General features: G+C 37.3%; 1 pseudogene; it reads left to right on the top strand.

The window, feature by feature from the left end:
• Positions 1–1,983: 1,983 nt before the first annotated feature.
• On the top strand, positions 1,984–14,504 carry LOC130222073 (gastrula zinc finger protein XlCGF57.1-like; annotated as a pseudogene).
• Positions 14,505–15,399: the final 895 nt, after the last annotated feature.

Genomic DNA, 15,399 nt, shown 5'->3' with positions numbered 1-15,399 from the left:
TTTTTATTTTACTCAATTCGATTACATTTATCAGGTATTTATTGATTTATTTATTTATTTGTAATTTAAGCAATTGTCACTTTCGCCACGTTTATTGGAGATTTAATTTGTTTTAAAATATAAAAATAGTTAGATGTGTAGTACACTTCAATCAGTGACTTGGGGTCAGATCTAAATGACAAAACCTTGGATCACCCCTCATTATAAACGGAATTACTAATTGTCAAGCTTGTAAATCAGGCTTAAAATAATTTAGCAGTAAACATGTTAAGCTATTCTTTCACCAAAATAGCAGGCAATAAGCATCAACCAGTAATATGCAGATAAGAATGCTGCTTTGCATTTTGCATATATTTGTGTGTGGAGGCCCTATAGGCTACTGTTTTTTCATTAATTCGATATTTTGTTCAATAGCTTTTGATCTATGCTTGCATTATTTCAACGTTTTCTATATGCACAATCTAAAAAACTGTCTAAATTGTGCTCTTTAAATCTGTTATAAAAGATAATGCAGCATAAATTGCATTTGATCATTAATGCAAAACCTATTACCAGTGAAATTTTCTCTTTATTACATTTGGCTATTTAAAAAATCTTTTGAGAGTTGGCAATATATTTATATAGTTTTTCGTCTGATTTGCTGCTGCTGTGATCTGAGTAAGTGTTTTAATACTTTCACTATTTTGATCTCTATTTTGGTCTTTACTTTTCTAATACATTTGAATAAAGAGTTTGCAAAAAAAAAACAAAAAAAAACATTATTTTATATATTATTTCATATGCATTATTATTTATAAATATGTATGTATACATACATACACACACACACACACACACACACATATATATATATATATATATATATATATAATTTCTTTCCTCAACAAAATGTATTCTGCGCTAGACCTTGTGCTGACTTAAATAAGGGAATCGGACTTTCACTCAAATACAATAATGCATTAATTTTTTTTTAAATCAACCGTATACGTCTAAAACAGGTCAGATTTGAACGTTGAATTCATGTCCAAAAGTGGTCGTAGTCCGACGTCAATATGTCGACCAGATTTGCACGTCGAACCGACGTGCAGATATAATCTCGGACGGACCGACGCAAAATATACGTGATCTGCACGTCCACACAACGTCTAGTGTTTGGTGGGTAAACAAAAAAGACTTTTATTTTGGCGTGGCGTGTGACGTCATAAGGCTGCGCGGCTCCCGCGATGTGATTCAAGTGGAGAAAGGTTTGTTTTAAAGCTTTTACAGATATAAAGCGATTGATTAAAGTTTCAGGTTTTCCCTCCGCTGCAAAAATGTACCTGTTGTTGACAATATTATTTACTCTTTATACAACGTAATACTATTTTATTCACAGTAATCGAGGGCTACTGTTTGAATAAAGTAACAGAAATGTGTGTAATAAATGTTTTAATGAAGGTTTAATTTAATAAATAGCATAATGACAGTTCATTATATGTATACATCACTATATATTAGAAATGGAGTACTAGTTTTAATCTGCTCATTTGTGGCTATTGTTTCTAGCTCAGACCTGATTTTTTTATTGAGGTAAAGTTGGTTTTATATTCGAACATTCAGACTTTCTCCTAAACTAACTTAATATAACTTTTTTAATAATTATTTGCTAATTCTAAAAAGGGAAATCATCTTATCAAAATACAACATTGTTCACAGTTAAATAAATAGTAATGTTGTTTTCAAGTCCTACTTAGATGAGATTTCAGACTCAAACAATACAGGGACCATGTCACAAGTTGTCACTGAACAAATGTGCGAATATAAAACCAACTTTAACTCAATGATTTCTTTTTGATTTCTTGTTTATTTCATCTTTTTGTTAATTACTCTCATATAAAGAAACTGTTGAAGCAAGAATTGAAGAGAAGTTATTTTGTTTCTGTTCATTGTTTTGTTTATTTAAACAGGACTTTGTTTTTTGTTTTATTTATTTTAAACAGGATAAAGTGTCCAAACACAGAGAAAAACTCCTGCTGAAGCGACTGATCTCCACACTGTTATAAAGATGGCGTTTATTAAAGAGGAGAGTGAAGATGTGAAGATTGAAGAAACATTCAGAGTCAAACAGGAAGATCTGCAGGAACAAACAGGTTAGTTTTCATTCTCAAAGACCAACTCAGTCATTTGATCCTCATTCAGATATATTTTAATAATAAGAATACTAAATTAAATCCATCTTGCAGCCCTGAGTGTGCTGCCTAGTTCTCCTAAATGCACATAAGCACTCATTGAAAGACAGGAATGAGCTTCTTTTGTTACTTGTTCCCATGTCTTTACCATCTTCATTCTTTTATGTATTATTAGTCTCCCATTTTCTCTACCTTCTTGAGTTTCTTACTTTTCTTGTTTTCCTACTGTTTGTAAAGCATCCTTGAGCACTGGCGCTATATAAAATAAATAAAAATAATAAACAAAAACAAATTTAACTGAGCTGACGATATACAGTATTCTCGTAGAAGATATCTGCTATTACAGTGATCGTGTTGGATTAGTACAGTGGTGTCCAAACTTCGTCCTGGAAGGCTGGTGTCCTGCAGCTTTTACCTCCAACTTGCCTCAACACACCTGCATGAATGTTTCTAGAAAGCCTAGTAAGTAGGGATGGCTGATGTGAAACTGATGTTTCCACATAGTATCGAGATCCCGAAGGGCAAGTGTTTCGAAACACTGCACCGAAGCATGATCCGAAACACCTGGTCACGTGACTAAAGTGTTTAGAAAAACCTGGTCACGTGACTAAAGCAATTTAAAGCATCGATTTTACAGAACTGTGATGGTTGGGTTTAGGTTGTGGGTAGATGTTAATAAAATACAATGGGAAATTTATTGAATAATATAAATAATTCTTGTTAACTTCTGGCCACAACCATGTCTGATCTAGCAACAACCCTGTTTTATGACCAAAACAAGACATATTTATTCACAAAGTGTTTATTCGGATGTCAGACCAATGTTGAAACAAAACGATACAAGAACAAAGCATTTTATACAGATATTAAAGCACTTCAAAATAGCTTCATTAGTCTGGGTTTAAACCCAGTATCCCCACACGGTAGTCAGGAACCCTTACCGCTTCACTAAATCGCTTGCAGATCCTAGCTTACAAAGTGGCATTTAACACCTTAATTTGCTCAACTGTTCTTTGCTGAAGCTATTTCAGTGCAATATATAAAAATGACCACTAGGTGTCACCGCAGAGTGGGGTTTCGAAATGTTCATGAAGCCTTGCTTTGCCCACCACTACTAGTAAGAGCTTGATTAGCTAACCCAGGTGTGTGTGATTGGGGTTGTAACTAAACTTTGCAGGACACCGGCCCTCCAGGACAGAGTTTGGACACCCCTGGCTTAGTACTTTCCACTTGCATATGTCACGTTGATCACAATTTCCTATTTTTGATGAACTTCAGTTCAGTGTTAGTTTTTATTTCAATATCTTAAATTGAAACTAAACTGCTCATTCTCTCCGCCTCCTCATTTATAAACAGCGGAACGTGCTGCTGAAGCACTCAGGAGAGATGGCTTTACGCTCCGTCATTCATAATCTTAGCTGTTGTATTGTCAAGAATATATAAATTAGAATGTTCTTTTAACAGTCCCGATATATTTAATCTTTTCCTTTTGCTAAATTTTTATCATTTCTCTTCTGCAAATTTGATTTTTTTAAAATCTGCTTGATTCTTTCAAAACTGAAAGCAGCGCCTGTCAATTGGTGTTTTTCCATAAGATACATCTTTGTGAATGTTTTATGTTATGTGTTGTCTTTAATGTGCTTTTTAAATCATTTTATTCTATCAATTCCTGATCCTTTGCATACATTTTTTAATCAAAAGACTAGATAATTACTTTTAATGTGCTAAAATATTTGTTAAACAAATGTTATTTTAAAAAGCATGTATACACCTAATAAAACTGTAAAACAGAATAAAGTGCATGGTCTAATGGGAAATAAAGGAAATTAGTTATCTATTTCATTATTTCATGCATAAAACAGGCTAGTCTTTTTATAAATTGAGTTAATTGATCTGAAACTTTTGCATTTTTTTTTCTTGTCAATGATAAAAGTTGCATCAGATTGATGAAAACGAATCTGAACACCCGCGTGAACAGGGCCACAATGACTTTTTTAAATTAAAACAATTGAATAGTGTCACCTGTCTAAATGACTGGCAAACGTGTCAGAAAAAAACCTGCTGAATCTCTTTTGAATAAAAACAAATGTTGTCTGGTTTAGTAATGCAAAGAAAAATGCAAAGCAGAATTTTAAGGTGGTTAATGAGGTTTGTTGTATTACCTTGGGAAGTTTGAACTGAACAGGAGCAAAGGCTACCTGATCAACATTACATTCCTCAAAAAACACTTCTAGACGCAGTCACCTCATGCTTGTCCGTAAACTGCACTCATTAAAATAACGGCTTGGTGTTTATACTGTAAAATCGTGACGATATTTAATTACTGATCATGAGCCACAAATATCCTTATCGTAATAATATGATTAATCATGTAGCCCTTCACCCTTTCATTATGTTCTTGGCTGCTTTTGACCCATTGACTTCCATTATAACCACATTTTTAACCGCAAAGCCATGACACCAAATAATTATGCATTCTAGATTGTTGGTGTTTTCCCTGTTGGGAAGAGGTAAAATGTGTCATTTTTACTGTTGATCGTCAGTTGGCTGCATTAACCCTTTAGATAGGCCTGTTTCTGTCTTGTATATGGAGTTCAGTGGAGTAAAACAGCAGATTATAGTGTGCAGATTATTAAAAAATGCCGTGTATACCGTTTTGATGCGTCTTCTTATAACGACAAAAAAAAAAAAACGTAATTTACACGTTCAGTTTTGATCGTACAGATAAGATCACTACATCAATCAAATCTGTTAAGTGTCAAGTTTTTATTGTGTACACTCACAATGAGAACAAACGTGTGTGCTTTTGCAATATAAGGATAATAAACAGTGTAGGCATTCTCTCTTTTCTCTCTCCACATTTTTAGAAATGCGTCAGTAAAGTGCACTGAAACTCCACGAAAACAAAACACACAGATCACTGGAAAGGAATATTTGAACCTATCGGTGTACAATATACTGATGCCCTGTTTTTCTAGGCTTTATTGGTGATAACGGTCAGAAATGTTGGACCATTATTGTCTTTTTAGCATAAGCAGAGGAGAGAAACTAGCCAGACAGTAATGTGTGAATTGTGGAGCGGGCTAAATCTACAGAAACATATGCATTTTTTGGTAAGTCTTTTTTTTTTTTTTTTTCCGTAATAAAAAATATATATTTGTAGAGCAACCCATGTTCTGCTGTCATTAATATTTAAAATAATTATAAAAGGTAGAACTGTTCGAGATATGAACAAAAGTAAGTGAAACATCAAAGTTTGATTTAAAAAATCTTGAATGGTTATAAAAATCCTTATGATCACTTAAAATAATTTATAAAAATAAAATAAATAATTAGTTTAAAAAAATTGAACGTTAATAATGATATGATGTAGTTCCGGCCCCTGTCGTTTTTAAAGAATATCACAACGCAAGTATAAGTTTTGCGAGGTGTGTGCGCAGTCTGTGGAGGTGTGTGGCGCCAGGCGAAAGTATAAATCCACCCCCTCTCTCTCTCTCTCTCTCTCTCTCTCTCTCACACACACACACACACACACACTATACTCCATATAAAAGACAGAAACATTTTTTGCACTGTAACTGATGATCAATAGTAAAAATCACAAATCTCTTCCCAATAGGGAAATGTAACAGTGGTGTGGGAATGGTGATCCCCAAAAAATGTAATAAATAAATAAACAAACATTACACAAATATGTTCGTCACTTGTTTTTAAATTATTAATCTTGGGCACCAGACAGAATATCTGTCATAATACTTTTTAAAGAAAATATACTACGACTAGCTCTCACCACCAGTTACAAATATTAAGCAAAAAATAAATAAATAAACGAGTTGCACCGGTAGTAAATTTCTCAGCCGAAACCGATAGCCAATTGTTTAGAGTGCTATCTGCCGATACCAATAGTTTAATGGTTCTGCATTTTAAACTAAATTAATTACTCATAATAAGTCCAATAATTTAATCATTCTGAACTTTATTTTCTCTAATTGAACAGCTGTTTCAGAGAATGGTCTCATAAACGGAGAACACGTTGCTCAAATTAGCATTAACACATTAAAAATGTGTCAAATTAAAGACTATCAAATTTTTTTCTATCTTGTTAATTCATATTAACATAACTAAATATAACCAATGCCATTTTTATTCTAAAACTTATTCTCAAATTCACTCACACAGTCAAAAACATATTTGCTTTATAATCTGAACATCAAGCTGGTGATATTAAATATAAACAGTTTTGATGATATTAACTGATTAATATTAGTTAGATATAAAAAAGCATGCTGTTTTTACAAAGCATTTCCCTCAAATCCATGTGAAATATAAAACTTTCTATACAATCAGGCAAGTTTTATAACTATCAAACATTTTAATCTGAACTTTTTTGATGATATTCACTAAAGAATAACTGGATCATAAAGCATTTCTCACAATCATTTAGAATTTCCCTCAAATAAGTTAATGTCTCTGCATCACAGAACAGCAAACTTATTACATTTTTTAACTTTCTTCTTAAGTGACATCAACATTAACAATTCTGAACATCTGCTCACAGCATCTCATTCCTTACCCTTAAATAAGGAAATTGGTTAAGTTCTTCTTCACAAATAAAAGCATTTCTGCTTTATCGCAGCTTAAACAATTTCTTTTCTCGTTTAGGATATTAGATGCTGAGCTAAAGGTTCTTTCACTATTGACGCTCGTACATGACTTGTGCAACCTCTGGCAGACGGGCCTGATTAGCAGACCAGTACATTAGCGCGCTCTAGTGCCTGGGAACCAGCGGCTCTGCTAGGTAAATGGAAACTTGCGTTGACACACTCGCATTCTCCACCACAGTTCCGTTTTCATAATCAATTTCGTTGAATATGGCAGAGATAGATTCTGTTGAAGATTCTTTTGCTTCCATGCGAGCGCTCTTTAGTTGTATGATATCTAAAAAATAATAATCAGACGTGTTAAAAACGAGAATGATTAAAAAGCCTATTTTATAGCCTATTATTATATTTTATATTGAACTTACCTTCTAGATTCTGCACGCACGTCACTATCTTAAGTATATCTTAACTATCTACCCTCACACCCCCAGCACTTCACTTCGTGTGCACCCCCGGAAATAATCTCCCGGATTTTATGATCCGAATGTTGGCAGGTATGAATGTTTCCTGTGTTTTTTCAATTTTCAGATTTTGATAAGGGTTGTAAGACTTAATGAAAACTATTGTTTTATTTATTTATTTCAGACCTAATTGAAGAGAATGAGGGAAGTAAAGAGGAGGAACAACATGTCAAAATTGAGGAAAAAACACATTTACAGACTGATGGCATTTTGAAAAGGAGAGACAAGAATCGTTTCACCTGCACTCAGTGTGGAAAGAGTTTTGGAAGAAAAGGCAATCTTAAGATTCACATGAGGATCCACACTGGAGAGAAACCATTCACATGCACTCAGTGTGGAAAGAGTTTCAGCCAATCATCATCCCTTAATGACCACATGAGGATCCACACTGGAGAGAAACCATTCACATGCACTCAGTGTGGGAAGAGTTTTAAATGCTCATCACACCTTAATCAACACACGAGGAACCACACTGGAGAGAAACCATTCACATGCACTCAGTGTGGGAAAAGTTTCAGCCAATCATCACACCTTAATGAACACATGAGGATCCACACTGGAAAGAAACCATTCACATGCACTCACTGTGGGAAGAGTTTCAGCCAATCATCATCTCTTAATAAACACATGAGGATCCACACTGGAGAGAAACCATTCACGTGCACTCAGTGTGAAAAGAGTTTTAGCCAATCATCAGCCCTTAATCTACACACGAGGAACCACACTGGAGAGAAACCATTCACATGCACTCATTGTGGGAAGAGTTTCAGCCAATCATCATCCCTTAATAAACACATGAGGATCCACACTGGAGAGAAACCATTCACGTGCACTCAGTGTGGAAAGAGTTTCAGCCAATCATCATCCCTTAATCTACACACGATGAGCCACACTGGAGAGAAACCATTCACTTGCACTTAAGCCGCAGTCACACTGGACTTTTCTCCCTATAGACTACCATTCATACCAACGCGAATGCGACAGACCAAAACGCAAGTTCGTGCATCAAGTTTCACAGTTCACTTCTTACAAAGTTCAAGCTTGGTGATCAATCATAGATCAAAACATGACCTCTCTGGACAGAAATGTCAAATATGGACCAATCGCTCACTTTTTTAATGTCTAATCATCTTGTTTAATCCCACCCCTTTTCGCAGAGCCGTACAACAGAATTTCTTACGCTCAAACTCTAGTGTGACCGCAGCTTCGGTGTGGGATGAGTTTTAGCGACTCCTCAGACCTTAATCAGAATCAGAGCTTTATTGCCAGGTATATTCACACATACAAGGAATTTGTTTTCGTGACAGAGCTTCTACAGTGCAACAGAATTACAGAGACAGGACAATAAACAGATAATAAATATATAAAAAAGCAGTAAGTAGTGAATGCAAATAAACAAATGGACAAGTGTATGTAGAGCTATATTACTATTACTAAATACCTATATACAACATTGTGCAACTGTTATGTGGAAATTGGCATGTAAAGTATGTTGTTAAATAAGTGTATACGTGTATAAATGTGTATAGCAAGTAGTGATGATGGTTCAACAGTTATTCAACAATTATTATCATCAAGTGTTTATGAGATGGATTGCCTGAAGGAAAAAAATGTTTTTGTGTCGGGCTGTTCTGGTGTGCAGTGCTTTGTAATGTCAACCAGAAGTTAAAAGTGATCCACTGACAGACAGAGGTGGGCACAGAGCTGAGTTATTTAGGGCAGGAGAAGTTTTGGGATGATAGTGTTAAAAACTGAGCTAAAGTCAACAAACAAGATCCTCTCATAGGTCCCTGGTCTGTCTAGGTGTTGCAGAGCATAATGCAGTCCCATATTTACTGCATCATCCACAGACCTGTTTGCTCTGTAGGCAAACTGGAGAGAGTCCAGTGAGGGTTAAGTGATGTCCTTCAGGTGGGCCAGCACCAGTTTTTCAAAGGACTTCATGACCACAGATGTTAGTGCCACCGGTCTGTAGTCATTTAGTCCTGTAAGTTTGGGTGTCTTTGGGATGGAGATGATGGTGGAGCGTTTGAGGCAGGAGGGCACTTCACACAGCTCCAGTGATCTGTTGAAGATCAGGGTGAAGATGGGGGCCAGTTGGTCAGCACAGGATTTTAAACTGGCTGGTGTGATAAAATCTGGGCCTGGTGCTTTTTTCCTCTTCTGTTTCTGGAAGACCTTGAACACATCATCTTCACTGAACTGAAGTTTCTCAGAATAGTTCCTTTTTGCGACTCTGATCTCCCTTTCCAGTGTGAATTTGGCCTGCTTATACAAGGCCCTTTCCCTATTCCTGTAAGCAACCTCCTTGGCCTGACGTAGCGGTCTAAGTTTTACAGTGAACCATGGTTTGTCATTGTTGTATTTGAATTGAGTCCTGGGAGGAATGCACACGTCTTTACAGAAAATGATATAAGATGTTACGGTCTCTGTGAGCTCATCCAGATCGTTTGCAGCAGCTTCAAAAACACTCCAGTCAGTGAGGTCGAAATAAACACATGAAGACCATTCACATTCACTCAGTGTGGGAAGAGTTTCAACCGATCAGCAAACATTAATGAACGCAAGATCTACACTGGTGTGAAAAAGTATATGTGCTTTAAGTGTGAGAAGACTTTTATTACAGCTCCAAAATTAAAACTGCACCAGACGATTCACACTAGAGAGACCGTACAAGTTTTCACACTTTACTGTATATGTGTATAAAGTGTATAGCAAGTAGTGATGTTGGTTTCGCAATTATTATCATCAAGTGTTCATGAGATGGATTGCCTGAGGGAAGAAACTGTTTCTGTGTCGGGCTGTTCTAGTGCGCAGTGCTCTGTAGCGTCGACCAGAAGGTAAAAGTTCAAAGAGGCAGTGTGCTGGGTGTGAGGGGTCCAGAGTGATTTTGGCAGCCCTTCTGCTCGCTCTGGATAAGTACAGTTCTTGGGGAGTAGGAAGGGTTGTACCAGTGATTCGCTCAGCAGTCCGAACTATTCGACGTAGTCTTTGGAGGTCGTACTTAGTAGCTGAGCTAAACCAGACAGTTATTGATGTGCAGATGACTGATTCAATGATGGAGGTGTAGAACTGTTTCAGCAGCTCCTTTGGGAGGTTAATCTTCCTCAGCTGACGAAGAAAGTAGAGCCTCTGTTGAGCTTTTTTGACAATGGAGTCAATGTGAGTGTCCCATTTCAGGTCCTGAGAGATGGTGGTGCCCAGGAACCTGAATGACTTTAGCTTAGGATCCTAAGTTCTTTATCTTCATAATTATCCCTAGACATTTGTTGGTTGCTTTGATTGATTGTTCTATGAGTTACATTTTATAATAAATGATTTGCATTCAGGCTATTTTGTTGGCTCATCTCTCTTTTATGTTGCGACTCAAACAAGCGGGTCATAACACTTTGTAAAATGTTTCCGGTTGTATCCGAGATCTTGGCCTTTCAGTCATGACCATAGGTGTGAGTAGGAACCTAGATTGAGCGGTAAATTGAGAACATTGTCTGTCGTTTCAGCTCCTTCACCACAACAGGCAATCACATCAACTGCATTACTTCTGCCAATGCACTGATTCATCTTTAAATCTCACATTCCATTCCATATGAAAAAAAAAGCAGATACTTGAACTCCATTTGGGGTAAGGACTCTCCTTAAAACTGGAGATGGTCACCTTTCTCCAGTCAAGCACCATGGTTTCTGGCTTAAAAGTACTGTTACTTTCCCTGCCATGTCACACTCAGCAGCAAACCGTCCGAAGCCAAAACGACAATGTTATCTGCGAATGGCAGAGACAGTCCTAGCCTGCACCTACAATTTTGTCAGTAAAATTATTATATTTTTTGAGATCAGCATTGTTTTATCGCTCACCCGGTTACATAGGCAAGAAAGGAATCGTTCTCATGGTGTTCACCTGGTGCCATGAACTGAATCCTAGAAGGACACTTAAGCGCATTACTCTTAAAGAGATTGTAATTTAGTTTGATGCCTAATATGCTTTTAATTGTTTAAATTAAACTGAACTGAATGATATTAAAGTGATGTTTACCCCAATCTACATTTTGAAATTGTGGCAACACCTGGAGGTTTGTAGTCCACAGCATGTTGTTGCAATGTTTATAGTGCTGATCCTATACTTCCATGTTTTTTCCCACCACAGCCTAGCTTTCGATCTTTAAAATGGTGGCCGTGTAAAATAAGTGTATTCTCTTCCCAAAAACCAAATGCAATTGTTTCCTCATGCATTCGTTCATTCAGAGATGCCTCCAGACATGGAGGATCACCAGAAAAGGACTGTTAATAGGAATGAAGCGTCTGCCCCCTCTATACATGTGTGGTCAGAAAGTCTGGTTGTCTTCCAAAGACATTCCTCTCAGACTTCCATCACATAAATTGGGACCCAAATACATTATACCATTTCCCATTATCAAGGTGCTCAGTCCAGTGCTGGCTCAACTCAAACTAAGCTCTAACTTTCAATACATTCATCCATTTTTTTCAGGTGCCTGAGATCAAACCCATTCTTCTCTCCCCCCTGCAGCCCATAACCTCTGCTCCTCTGCCTCCCAGACTGGTTGAGGGTGCACTCACATACACAGTGCACTGGCTCCTGGATGTGAGGAGGAGAGGTAGAGAGGTTATCAGTATCGGGTAAACTGGAAGGGTTATGGTCTAGAGGAAAGATGTTGGATTCCGGCTCTGGATATGCTGGACCGCTTTCTCACTGATCAGTTTCATCAGGTCCATAGTGAGTGCTAAGGGAATGCCAGGGGGCATTCTTGAGGGAGGGGGTACTGTCACCATACCTCACGCTTTTGCTCTCTCCTCCTGTTCTGAGTTACAGATTATCTCTTGTCATCTGCTTTTATTTGCAGTCACAGGAGCTCTCGCTTCCCTTTTTTCCTGTTTATACCAAATCATTTCCCTTCATGTTTGTCCGTATGTTATCGATCATTTGTTTGCATATTATTTTGTTACTCAACCTGTATTGGTTTCCAGGACAGCAAGTAAGCGAGTGTCTGTTTTTTTTTTTCCAACGGCTCTTCCTCAGCGCTCACCTGACTGGGTGTTTAATTTAATTTTTGCTTTTTCCAGAACTCACTTATGTTTTAATGGGGAAAAACATTTTCACACAAGGCTATGTAGTTCAGTACTTTGTCTTCCTTTTAAGAATAAAAACCTTCATTTAGAAACTGCACAATGTGTTTAATTGTGTTGTCTTTGACTAATATTTACATTTGTTTGATGAGCTGAAACAGTTAAGTGTTAGATTTCTGCATAGCATTTGTTACATGCAGATTACTTACCTCAAGAACATTTGTCATCTAAAGGTGCAGATTTAAAGCTTTACGCAGATATGTCTCATGTCTGTGAGGCAAATATTTGCAGAGATTCAGCTGTTTTTTCTGACAGGTTTACTAGTCAGGCACAGAATGAGAAAGCTATCTCTATCTGCCTTACAAGTTTTACAAAAACATGTTGTTTTGTTGTGATTACGAATATATACAAATAAAAAAACTGGCCAAGTTATTGCCAAGTGTGCTCACACACACAAGGAATTTGTTTTGGCTACAGAAGCTTCCAGTGTACATAAAGTGACAAGTGACAACACAAAATAAATATGAAAAAAAAGATAAACATTAAACAGATGCGGTTAGTCAAGAAACCTGGAAAATATATTGTCTCATCAATATGACCAAAAATGATCTGGGATCAAACATAAGAATCTGCTTAAATGTGTATGTGTGTAATGGACCCCAGGAGGTTGATATGACAAGATTAATCTAAATATGATCTGCTATGTTTTTACATTTAATGTGCATCAAAATTAAGGTTTGTGTAGCCAATGTTTTTAGTGCCTTTTTACTTCAGCTTTTGATGAGAGTTTCAATGATTTACTAAAAACTGAACTTTTTTTATTTCAGACCTAATTAAAGACTATGAGGAGAGTAAAGAGGAGGAACAGCACGTCAAAATTGAGGACAAAACTCATTTAGAGACTGGTGGTATTTTAGAAGTGAGAGACAAGAGTTGTTTTACCTGCACTCAGTGTGGAAAGAGTTTGGCAAGCAAAAGCAAACTTAAGATTCACATGATGATCCACACAGGAGAGAAACCATTCACATGCACCCAGTGTGGGAAGAGTTTCAGCCAATCATCTTACCTTAATAAACACATGAGGATCCACACTGGAGAGAAACCATTCACATGCACTCAGGGGGGGAAGAGTTTCAGCCAATCATCATCCCTTAATCAACACATGAAGATCCACACTGGAGAGAAACCATTCACATGCACTCAGTGTGGGAAGAGTTTCAGCCAATCATCAAACCTTAGTCAACACATGATGATTCACACCGGAGAGAAACCATTCACATGCACTCTGTGTGGGAAGAGTTTCAGCCAATCATCATTCCTTAATCAACACATGATGATCCACACTGGAGAGAAACCATTCACATGCACTCAGTGTGGGAAGAGTTTCAGCCAATCATCAAACCTTAATCAACACATGATGATCCACACCGGAGAGAAGCCATTCAAATGTACTCAGTGTGGGAAGAGTTTCAGCAAATCATCTTACCTTAATCAACACATGATGATCCACACTGGAGAGAAACCATACACATGTCCTCAGTGTGGGAAGAGTTTCAGCAAATCATCACACCTTAATCAACACATGATTATCCACACCGGAGAGAAACCATTCACATGCAACCAGTGTGGTAAGAGTTTCAGCTTATCATCAACGCTTTATAGACATATGAAGATCCACACCAGAGAAAAACCATTCACATGCCCTCAGTGTGGAAAGAGTTTCAGCCGATCATCAACGCTTTATAGACACATGAAGATCCACACCAGAGAAAAACCATTCACATGCACTTAGTGTGGGTAGAGTTTCAGCCAATCATCACACCTTAATAAACACATGAAGATCCACACTGGTGTGAGAGAGTATATGTGCTTGGAGTGTGAGAAGACTTTTATTACAGCTGCAGAATTGAAACGGCACAAGAGGATTCACACTGGAAAAAAAACGTACAAGTGTTCACAGTGCAGTAACTCACTCAAGAACCCTGAAAACACATGAGTGATTCACACTGGAGAGAAACCCTAGACATGATCAGTGTGTACAGAGTTTCACTCATTTGGGGCAGCAAGAATCACATGGGATGGTTTTCGGTATGCCGTCGACACATGTAGCAGCATAGAAATTGCGCTCCCATACACACTGGTATTAATCCTCCTTATGACATCATACATGATAACCTAAACCATATTTAAATAACATGGAGGGGGACAAAAACAAAAAGGCTAGGACAAAACAACCATTGAAACCTGAAAAAAATGAGAAATCAACAGATGAAAAATCAGAGACGGACGGGATAGCTGATAGCTTGTCAGCTAGCATTGCAGCAATACTTACGGACATCAAAGCTTTCCAGATGGATATTAAATGCAATTTAACCGTCTTCCAAGATTCTCTCGCAAAACATGTGAAAATGGAACTAAGTAACTTTAAACAAGAAGTCAATCAAAAACTGGATGGCCTTATCACGGACCTAAATGCAACGGCAGGTCAAAGAATTGGAGAAGCGAATTAGAGAAGCGAGTTGGAGAATTGGAGGAGAACGAGATGAAAGAAATGCTCGATCAAACCATCCAAATTCAAGAAAATTTGCAAGAGAAACTGTTAGATCTAGAATCACATAGAAATAATATTCGGATATTTGGAATCCCGTAAGGAAGCGAGGGGAATAATATCCAAGACTTGGTAAAAAAGATTATCAAAACGGAGCCACCGGTGGCACTCGGACCAAAACCACCCACTGACGCACACCCTAGATCAGTGGTGGTATTCTTCCTGGAATACAAAACGAAGAAACTGGTCCTCCGCATGGAGAAAGATAGTTTTACACTAGAACGAAAAAAGGATTTTTTTTAACCAAGTCTATTCACCTGAGATCCAACAGAAAAGACGGGCTTTTGCTCCTTTAAGAAAAATTCTGAAAGAAAAGGGGATTAAGTTCCAAACACCACCGCCAGCGAAACGTAGAATCTTTCTGGAAAACGGGCCGGTCATTTACAATTCGATGACGGAAGCATCAAGAGATCTGAAAGAAA

Source organism: Danio aesculapii, chromosome 4 (genome assembly GCF_903798145.1).
Source record: "Danio aesculapii chromosome 4, fDanAes4.1, whole genome shotgun sequence".
Lineage (NCBI taxonomy): Eukaryota > Metazoa > Chordata > Actinopteri > Cypriniformes > Danionidae > Danio > Danio aesculapii.
This window is presented reverse-complemented; position numbering and strand designations above follow the sequence as displayed.